Source organism: Spermophilus citellus (genome assembly GCF_964194105.1).
Source record: "Spermophilus citellus genome assembly, chromosome: 9".
NCBI classification, from domain to species: domain Eukaryota; kingdom Metazoa; phylum Chordata; class Mammalia; order Rodentia; family Sciuridae; genus Spermophilus; species Spermophilus citellus.
In genome coordinates this window covers 7962101-7973093 of record NC_138191.1, presented here as the reverse complement: position 1 = coordinate 7973093, position 10993 = coordinate 7962101, and the positions used below count along the sequence as shown (strand labels likewise).

The 10993-nt window shown below is 45.3% G+C and overlaps 1 long non-coding RNA gene across 1 annotated transcript in view; it reads right to left on the bottom strand.

Annotated features, from left to right (window-relative positions):
• Positions 1 to 326: 326 nt before the first annotated feature.
• The window catches only part of LOC308655424, a 30787-nt gene continuing 20120 nt past the window's right edge, over positions 327 to 10993 (bottom strand). Inside the window, exon 3 of the long non-coding RNA XR_014023473.1 lies at positions 327 to 617. This is a non-coding gene — a long non-coding RNA (uncharacterized lncRNA). The remainder of the gene's footprint in view (positions 618 to 10993) is intronic.

Here is a 10993-nt window from a genome sequence, read left to right as displayed (position 1 = left end):
AGTAAATTTAGTCTTACAAAGAGGAGGAAATGTTACTGCAAAAATGGCCAAATTTCCATTTTGTCTCCCCAAACTCAGATGTGATTTTTCTCCTTGGTATAAAACCTCAGCTCTACTGTTTGTCATGAATATCTGATGTGTTGGTGCCTGAGGAGAATCCTGCAGCATGTGGTCTCAGAGACTCCTAGACTCAAAGGAGGCCGGCCCTGGGACTAGGTGAGGCTGTCACTTACCATAAACAGTGAGGTGGAAAACCGCTTTAATTTCTCTTCCTGTCTGAAATATGATCTGGGACCAGTACTGCCCACTGTCCTGTGAGGTCAAATTGTTAATCCTCAGGGATGAGATACTGGGCACCTGGACCCTGTGCTTGTACTTGTCCTGGAGACCGAACCACAGTGGATCTTCCTTCCCATTCTGGAGTCTCAGCACGTATGTGGAGTTTGAATCAGAGCCAATGCCCCAGGAGATCTCCTTTATCTTGGGATCCTCTGGCTCCTGGATCGCTTGGAACAACACCGAACCTCCCCGGATCGCCTTCAGATAAGTGCGGGTTCTGAAACCTTTAATCCCAGAACCATGAGCTCCAGAACTCTTGGCTAAAGTGCTGCCGGCACCTAGGGCATTGGGAAAGAGAACATGGATATTTCCTCAAGGAGAACAAGTGAAACAGACATTTTCTTCTTAACCAGTCCATCCAGCACCTTCCTTGACCCAGGGAGGCAGCCTTGTACAGTGAATGGAACCAATTCTGGGATCAAGTCCTGGTTCTGCTGAAGTTATTTCTGGGTGGGTTACTTCACTGGACTAACCTTCATTTCCTTATCTGTCTTGACATGGTGACATGAATTAAATGACACTGTGAATTGAAAGCGCCTAGCTCACTGTTGACACATGGTGAGTGTGTAAGTGTAGGAGGCGGCTCCTGAAATGTCACCCAAGGACCCCTCTCTGGTGTTCACACCTATGTGTCATCCTCTCCCGCAAAGAGTGTGCACCTAGCAAAAATGATGGGATGTCACTTAATACAACCATTTTCAACCAGAGCACGGGTTCCTCCTGGCTCACTCCTGCTCCCTGTCCTTGGCCTCTCTCCTGCTCACTCTGATGAGGCCAGCTGCCATACTGACAGCTGCCCCGTGGAGACACCCATGTGGCAAGGTCCTGAGGGCAGCCCCTGGCCAATAGCTAGTGAGGAACTGAGCTTCCAGGCAGCCGCCACAGGGAACTGCATCCTGTCCACAGTCCCACTGTGATGAGCTCCAAGCAGAAGCTTCCCAGTGGAACCTCGAGATGGTGGCACCCCAGAAAACACCTTGATCTGTTTCTGCAAGACCCTGGGCCAGAAGACCCCGCTGTCGAGCAGTGCTGACCCCAGACCCCATGAGGGAGAACTCATGATGTTGCTTTTGGGCAACCAGTCGTGGGGCAGCAGGTTGCTCCACAGATTAAAACATTCCTGAAGGCGCGTCCCCTTCCCCTTCTTCTAGAAAGTGAGTCACTCAAGATAGTGTTGGTCGTGCTGTGGAATCAGTTATAAATCCCTGGGACTTAGGACAGGGAAATTCACATCTCATTCGTAGGACATTAAGAGACACTGAGGGCGGGGTTACGCATGAGTGTGGGCTCCACCACCTTAAAGCTGAGCCTGAGGAGTCCACCGCATCCTCTCAGCCTCCTAAGGTCCCACACAGGGAAGGGGGACAGAGAGTCACACCTGGTTTTTCCCTGCAGCAGCTCAAGGGTAACCAATGTATTTCATGTTTTGAGACCAGATGATGATGAAAATGTGGAGGAGCAAGTGGAACAGTTGGTGAATACACGTTCGAGCCACCAAGAGAGAACTTTCTTGAGCAGCCCCTGAAGTCCCCATCAGTATTCCTTAGTGGCTGTCCCCTGCACGGCCCTGGACAGTAGGCCTCCTTGAGCCCTTCCTCTCCCATCAGGCAGAGCCCCAGGGAACCTGGGGACCCTGTCTTCTTCCTGGAGACCAGGTAGGATTTAACCACCAGGGGAAAGCGCAACCCAACCATCTTGTCCTTGAGGACGGACAATTCCTCCTTTCAGAAGCCCAGGCTCCATGGAGGTGTGCCACACCCAGTACACACCCCAAATTTGCAGATTTCTCCTTGTGTCACGTCTCTCACTTGTGAGCATCTGTAACATGCCCCAGTGTACAAACGCCACCCTTCCTTTTCCCAAGGAATCATCCATTCGCGGGCACTTGGGCTGCTCCCACATCTTAGCTGTTGGGAACAGCGTCTGAGTGCACACGCCAGCTTCCATGTTTGGCCCAGAAGTGGGGAGCTGGATAATATAGGAGTCTTGGGTTTAGTTTTGGAGGACCTTCCATTTCTTCAAAATAGCGACACTAATTTACATTCCCACCAACAGGGTCTGAGGGTTCATTTTCTGCCTATCTTTGCCAGTGCTTATGAACATCCATCATCGTAATAACAGCCATGCGAACAATGTGACTGTATCTCCCTGTTTAAAATTCTCATTTCCCTGATGATCAGAGATGTTGAGGATTTTTTCATAGATCCGTTGGCTATTCATTTCTCTTCTTTGAGAAGGATCTGTTCAAAACTTTAAATCAAGTTACCTGTTTCCTTCTATCGAGTTACTTAGTTCTTTATCCATTAGGGCTACTGGCCCCATATCAGACGTGTGCTTTGCAGATATTCTCTCCTAAGACATGGGCTGTCTCTTCACTCTGTGGTTTCCCTTGCTGTGCAGAAGGTCTTTAATTTGATGCAATTCGGTCAATTTTTGCTGTTGGTGTCTGTGCTTGGGAGTCCTCGTCAAGACATCACCACCCAAGCTCATGGAAGTTTTCCTTTATGCTTTCTTCTAGAGGTGTTAGAGCTGCAAACCTTATGATTAAGTCTTTTATCCATTTTGAGTTGTTTTTTTCTTTTTAAAATTTTTATTCTAATATGTTATATATACGACAGCAGAATGCAATTCAATTTATATTACACATATAGAGCACAATTTTTCATGTCTCTGGTTGTACACAAAGTAGAGTCACACCATTCGCATCTTCATCCATGTTCTTAGGGTAATGATGTCCATCTCATTACACCATTTTTCCTACCCCCATGTCCCCTCCCTTCCCCTCCCTCCCCTGTGCCCTGTCTAAAGTTCCTCTGTTCCTCCCATCTTCCCATATGCATTTACTGAAGACACTGTCCTTTCCCCATTGTATATTCTTAGCACATTTGTCAAACATCACATCAACTGATTGTAAACACTGGGTTTATTTGTGGAATTTCTTCTTTTTACATTGGTCAATGTGTCTGTTTTTATGCCAGTACCCTGCTGTTTCAATTATAGTAACATTGTATTTTCAAATCAGGGAGTGAGATTTAGTTTTATTCTTTTTGCTTTTGCTATTTGAGGTCTTTTCTGATTCCATACAAATTTTTTGGAGAATTTTTTTTTCTGTGAAAAATCTTACTGGAATTTTGTAAGAATTCCATTAAATCTATTACAGTTTATTTTACCCAGGAGTCGAAAATGTTATTTCATGAAGTCAAAGGTATCAAAAGTTTTTTTTAGTACTTATTGGTTTCATATCTTGCTTAAAAGGATAGCCCTCCCATCAAAAGTATGTTTCTCATTTTTTCTAGTTTTCTTCAACTTCTTTTTGTGGATTCAACATTTATGGTTAGGTTTCGATCAACCAAAATTAAGTTTGGTTTCAGCTAGGTCCCACAGCTGGGTGGTACAAAAGAGTGGTTAAAGGTTGGATTTTAATTCAGTGAAGTCAGAGTTAGTCTAGGTCCCCCATCTTCTGGCTGTGTGAACTTGAACAGTTACAAAACCTCTCTGGCTTCAGTTTTGTAATCTATGAAATGGGAGTGATGGTGCTTACTTCAGTGAATTCTTCTTTGGATTTAAGCAGAAAGAGCTTTGGGCACAGTATTTAATAACTGTGCTGTTCCCATTCGCTGCTGTTGTTATCACGATGGGCATTACTGGTCCAGCACCCCGGGTCAGAACCACACATTTCCAGTTCCAGGCTGGTGTCCCTTCCTCCTGTTCAGCTGCCCCTCTTGGGGGTCTCCTCCTGAGTACAGGGATGGGATGCAGGAGTCACACATCCTGTGGCTTCAATCTCCTTGGTGCCTCTAGGTGTCAAGGTCCAGCCAGGGCTTTCCTGTTTATAAAAGTCGAGTTTTAAAGGAAATTCACTGTGACACAGGCACCATTACCAAGCCCCACAGGACCCCTGTGCAGCCAGGAGTCAGGTGGGAAGGTGGAGGGGAGGACTTGTTATCCCAGGCTTGAATGAAGATTTTAAATTTTACATTATTAATGCTGGTTGCCCATCTTCCCCTTCTTGAGTTGCTCTATAATACAAAAGTATCATATGTTACATTGAAAACAAGTATCCAAGTTGTGGAGTTTTCAAATGAAAGCAAAGTGTGCCCCATCCCAAGGCAAGCACTGGAAATGACGTGTGCCCAGAGACACTCAGCCCTGTGAGCCCGGGCATCTATTCATAAATGCCTCTCAACCTTCCCACTGGCCTGAGGTGCCCTTCATTCTCCCTTTGAAGGGGCTGTGACATCCTATGGTCCCCTCTTTAATTAATAAGAAAAATACAAGCATCCTTTAGCACTGTGGTCATCCAGCCTAATCAGAGTTTAACACATTAAATATGTAATTCTGGGTGTGAAAATGGGCCATACACCACAACTTCCCTGTTTCTAAAAACTGTTTGCAAGTTGTTTTTTCAGGATGCAGCTGCAGACCTAGAGAGCTGAGAGGAACCAAAAGCCTCCAAGGACGAGAAGCCAAGGAACCAGAACAGGGATTTGTGGACCTGGGTTAGAAGCCAGGGTGCAGCCACAGCTGCAGGAGGGAGCATGGGGTCAGAGAGACCAGGGCACTCACAAAGAACCCAGAGGTTCCACCAGGCCCAGGCCACCTGGTGTGGACCATGCCACCAAGACCACCGACTCCAGCCAGCTGGCCTTCTCTTTCTCATCCCTGCCTTAAGTCCCTTCCTGCTCCCTGGGGAGACAGAGTGTGCCTCCTCTCTCCTTGTCAGGGGAGCGACTGTGAAGTTCTTTCTTCTTGCAAAGCCTGGTGCAGTGTTGGTTTCTCTGTGCATGGACAGCAGGCGCTTGCTGGGTGTCAGTACAGTGGTGGTCAGTACATTTAAGTGCTCTATTTAATGCAGTACCCAGAGAAACAGCCTGCTATCCCATGGGGAAACAGTGCAATTGGGTGCTCTGACAGCCTGTATTTCAGACCATCCTCAGGGATTGATGAGGTCATTGTGGTCACCACAGTGTCTGTGTCCCCCTGCCAGCGTTGTAAGAGGGTCCTTCAGGGAAGCTAGTGTTTTGTGCTGAACAGGAACCTCAAGGTCTGGCAGAGGCTTTCATCATCTGGTCTAAAGGGCACAGCTGCAACATGGCCTCCTGGGCAAGGTTTGCAGACCACATCTGCACAGGGTGTGAGGAGGGAGAAGTCCTTGGGCAGGAGATCTGAGGACACCAGCCTTGAGGTCCCCTTCAGGAGCAGAGGCAGAGAAGACCAGGTCAGGGGAGGAGCTGAGGAGCAGGATTCCTTCCCTCCCCTGGGGGCTGAAGAAATGACCACAGGGACAGCTCAGGGTGTCCTCTCTTAAGGAGTCCTAAACAGGCTCCCCAGCTGTGACTCCCTGTCAGGTCACAGGATAGGACAGGTCAGGACCAGAAAGACAGAGCAGAGACCCTGCAGTGGCCACAGAAAGCCCTGTGAGAGTGGAAGCCCTGGGTCACACTGGAGGGGCTTCAGAGGTGATCTGTCAAGGCCCCTCCTGTTACAGAGCAGGGGTCCCCATGGGAATGGACTTGTCCTGGCGACACAGGGCACAGCCAGCACTGGAGTCCAGGATGCTGCCCGTCAGCTCTCCCCGTCTCCCTGCCCACTAGGAATTCTGTCCCTCCCTGTGCTGTGGTCTGGTCCCTCCAGAGCCTGAGCAGCTGCTGGAGTCTCATCTTCCAACTGCCCCCCCCCTGCAGGGACAGTGTCCCCTTGGAGTGGCCGAGCACAGCTGAGACTTCTGGCTCGCCCAGGGTTGGACAGCCAGCCTGGCCAGACTCCCACCTCCTAGAAGAGGGAACCACAAATACAGAGGAGGGTCAGCCTCAGCCTGTGGGAGGATCTGCCCACGAGCCCCAATGGTGGGTGACATCAGCAAGACAGAGAAGGGAGGCAGAGAGGGGACGCAGCAGGAGCTCTCTGACCTACAGAAGATGCTCATCCTAAACAAGGAAAGAGGAGCCATGGAGCACATGGGCTTTACCAGGTAGAGGGTGAACTTCATACTACAAAATTAAAAATGCAACCGTGGGCATAGAACATGGTTCCTCTGTGTGTCATATCGTCATGTCCCTATCACCTCCTTCTCACGCAAACAGCAGTTCCCTGTCAGCTGATGCATGAAGCCCTAAGTACCTTCCTTGATGACCTCCCCACTGTCTCTGTGTCTCTCTCTGGGGTCCATAGTGACCCAGACCCTTCTCCAGCTCCTTGCCTGCAGACAGTGCATTCAGTAAATGCTGTTGCTATCAACGTGGGGGAGTCCCCACAAGTCCAGAACCACACCCTCTGCAGTCACCAGTGTCTCTGGAAAATTCCAGTGTGAAACTAGCTGTCCTCAGGTTCCCTCCTTCCCTTCCACACTTCCCCATCCACCACATGCGGGAAGGGGCTTGTGGTTTAATAGGGGAAGTTCACCACCACCCTCACCATCACTCCTTCACCTCCATCTCTCCCCCCAAGCAAGGCTGAGACAACAGGGGACAATCCAGAAACCAAAGAAAAATGCAACTGTGGAACTCCAGGCTTCCAGAAAGGATGCAGAGCAATTTAGGGCTGACGCTCCTTCCACCAAGAGCCTCTTACAAAGCTCCTCTGCAATGAGGTTTGTCCTATTCAGGTCCAGGGAGGGCAGGCCTATGGGGCAACCATTTCAACCTTCCCAGTTCCTGTGTGACCTTGAGCGAGTCACTGTCTCCCTCTAGATTCAGATTGCGAATCCCCCTCCTTCCCTCCCTCTTCCCTGCTTTCCTTATCTTTCTTCCTCCCTTTTCTTTTTTCTTTCCCTCTGTAATTTTCCAACCCCAGAGCCTACTGAAGAAAACACTAGACCATTTAACATACTTCTTATTTACACAGCATTGTGAAATGGGGAAAGTCTACACTTTGCTGTTCACAAAAGTTGTCCATTAAAAAAAAAAAAAGAAAAAGTTGTCCATTCATAAGTACCACACACTAATTCATGTGCCACTAGATGCCAAACAGTTGCCCATTTCTAATGGGGTCCCAGCCCCTTACAATTTTGCAAAGTTCATTGTTCACTGAATATGTCCTATTCCACAAGTGCTCTCTAATCCATTAAATTGCATATAATTCCTTGCAAGTTTACTTAGTAGCTGGTTCATTTGTTTGTTTGTTTTTTAACTATAACTGTAAAAGCTTTCATCAACTTATCCAACACAACTGAAATAAGCGTATTATAGCAGTACACGAATTTCAATGTCTATAGATAGTACACTTCAATTAGCCAAGGTAGGAAACCCGCCAAGGTGTCCATCAACAGACCAACAAACTTAAAAAGTGTGACAAACACATGGTTTTACTCAGCCATGAAAAGTAAAATGAAGTTATTTGCAGGTAAATGAAAGGAACTGGAGAACATCATGCTAAGTGAAATAAGCCAGATTCAGAAAGTCAAGGGTTGAATATTTTCTCTCCCATGAAGAAGTTAGAGAGAAAAAAAGTGTTTTTAAGTGGAGTATTTCATAATAGTAGAAGAAAAATGCTAGAGGAAAGGTCAGGGCCAAGGGGGAGGGAGGATAGAAGGAAAGAGGAAGAGCAGAGTGGGAGCTGCCACAGCCCCTGGTCCTTGAGTGACAAGAGTGTGGAGATGTGGCCAGCCAGCCACAGGCTGTGTGTGTGACCTGTGGGCCCTGAGCACACAAGGTGGACTGGACCCACGTTGCCCCTCTGTTTGGGTGGGCCTGGCTCTGCTCTTTTCTTAGCTCACTCTGCCATGATCCCCACACAGCTCATAGATGGCCATGGCCTCCCTAGATGCTGGCCACCCTCTGACAGCTGACATCATGAAGCTAGACTCAGCCCCTGAAACCTGACCCCTGGCCTCATTTGAATGGCTCCTTCCCAATAAAAGGGTTCAGCACAGGAGCCCTCTCTGTCTTTCCAAAGTCCCTAAAGTCAGAGGAGCCATCTCAGGACCCAGAGAAAAAGGTATTTCGCTGTCTCTGTATACTTATTTCACGAAGCCCGGTTCACCTGGAGTGACCCTGAGTGTTGAGTCATGGAACATGACAATCGGTAATCTGTAAGGTGACTCCAGGGTGATTTTTAGAAATTTAGTGGATTTGGAATTTCTCTCCAGAAGTTAAGCATGCTAAGGATGTCAGAGTGCTGTGGGCTGAATTGTAGAAAGTAGACAGAAGGGAAATCTGTGACGTTAAACTTTTTTAATATTTGGGAATATTTTGTCTTTAGAAGAAAACCTTATTTTTGTAATTCTAGAGACCCTAAATAAATGTAAAAATTATTAAGATATTAATGGGATATGTTAGGTTCGGTCCTCTCCCATGGGAAAAGCACTTTTATGGACTTTTTTGGATGGTTTATGTGAATCTTTATATTTTGAAATATTAGATAAAGAATTTTCGGGTTTATGTACTAAAAGTCTGTGCTTGGAGAGTAAGAAACAGGAAAAAATGATTTTGTGATGAGATTTGATACAAGGATTCTTTACCTGTAGAGAGGAGAATTTTATTTTTCTATTATTTTGTGAATACTCAGTGTGTACTGAACCTGTTTGCTACATTCTTGTCCCATGGGATCAGAATGGCTGTAACCCAGCTGCTGTTCCCTATGGGGTCTGTAACTGGACCCACCTCCAGCAGTGCCTTAACCCTTAAACAACCTGGCCTGGGTGCCAAACGCAGACTGCCTTAAGATCTGAGAGTAACACTGGCATCTGCCATTAAAACTCACTTCTAAAGTGCCATGTGCTGCAAGGGAAAATAAAAAAAATAGGAGAGCACACACTGCAGCAAGCACTATTAGGAAAAACTGCAGAGCTATATAACACTTATAAGAAATACATATGCTTCTTTATATTTTGCTTCTAATTTTGAAAGTTATGAGGATGCATTTGCTTGTCGCAGAAACAAAGCCGGTAATGTTCCTGTGGTGACCAAAAAATCCTTATTCTTTCCAATTCTACTATGAATTTAAAAAAATGAATAAATACAATATACACAAGGATCTTATTTTAGCTGCATCACGTGACATCAAATAAGAGTGCACTCCTAGTTAAGAATAAATCGAAATGGATCCAAAATTAAGAACCACATGGTTACATACAGTTTATACAATTATAAGTTATGCCCTTATTCATGTTATATATTTTTCTAGATATTTGAATAACCTATAGTTAATCCATAAAATAATTAACATATATGTCTAATTTTTAATTAATATATTTATCTAGTTGTTTTCTTCAATAGAAAACACAAAATTTATATATTTCTATTACATGCATTTATCTGATACTCTGCTTTTTAGTTACAGATATTTGAAATAAATGTATTTTTCTTTTTTTTATTGGTTGTTCACAACATTACAAAGCTCTTGACATATCATATTTCATACATTAGATTGAAGTGGGTTATGAACCCCCAATTTTACCTCAAATGCAGATTGCAGAATCACGTCGTTTAACATCCACAATTTTACATAATGCCCTATTAGTAATTGTTGTATTCTGCTACCTTTCCTATCCCCTACTATCCCCCCTCCCCTCCCCTCCCATCTTCTCTCTCTACCCCATCTACTGTAATTCATTTCTCTCCTTGTTTATTTTCCCATTCCCCTCACAACCTCTTATATGTAATTTTGTATACCAATGAGGGTCTCCCTTTATTTCCATGCAATTTCCCTTTTCTCTCCCTTTCCCTCCCATCTCATGTCTCTGTTTAATGTTAATCTTTTCTTCCTGCTCTTCCTCCCTGCTCTGTTTTTAGTTGCTCTCGTTATATCAAAGAAGACATTTGGTATTTGTTTTTTAGGGATTGGCTAGCTTCACTAAGCATAATCTGCTCTAGTGCCATCCATTTCCCTGCAAATTCTATGATTTTGTCATTTTCTATTGCTGCATAGTACTCCATTGTGTATAGATGCCACATTTTTTTTATCCATTCATCTATTGAAGGGCATCTGGGTTGGTTCCACAGTCTAGCTATTGTGAATTGTGCTGCTATGAACATCGATGTGGCAGTATCCCTGTAGCATGCTCTTTTAAGGTCTTCAGGGAAAAGTCCGAGAAGGGCAATAGCAGGGTCAAATGGTGGTTCCATTCCCATCTTTCCCAGGAATCTCCAAACTGCTTTCCAAATTGGCCGCACCAATTTGCAGTCCCACCAGCAATGTACAAGTGTACCCTTTTCTCCACATCCTCACCAGCACTTGTTGTTGTTTGACTTCATAGTGGCTGCCAATCTTACTGGAGTGAGATGGTATCTTAGGGTGGTTTTGATTTGCATTTCTCTGACTGCTAGAGATGGAGAGTATTTTTTCATGTACTTGTTGATTGATTGTATGTCCTCCTCTGAGAAGTGTCTGTTCAGGTCCTTAGCCCATTTGTTGATTGGGTTATTTGTTATCTTATTGTCTAATTTTTTGAGTTCTTTGTATACTCTGGATATTAGGGCTCTATCTGAAGTGTGAGGAGTAAAAATTTGTTCCCAGGATGTAGGCTCCCTATTTACCTCTCTTATTGTTTCTCTTGCTGAGAAAAAACTTTTTAGTTTAAGTAAGTCCCATTTGTTGATTCTTGTTATTAACTCTTGTGCTATGGGTGTCCTATTAAGGAATTTGGAGCCTGATCCCACAATATGTAGATCGGAGCCAACTTTTTCTTCTATCAGACGCAGAGTCTCTGATTTGA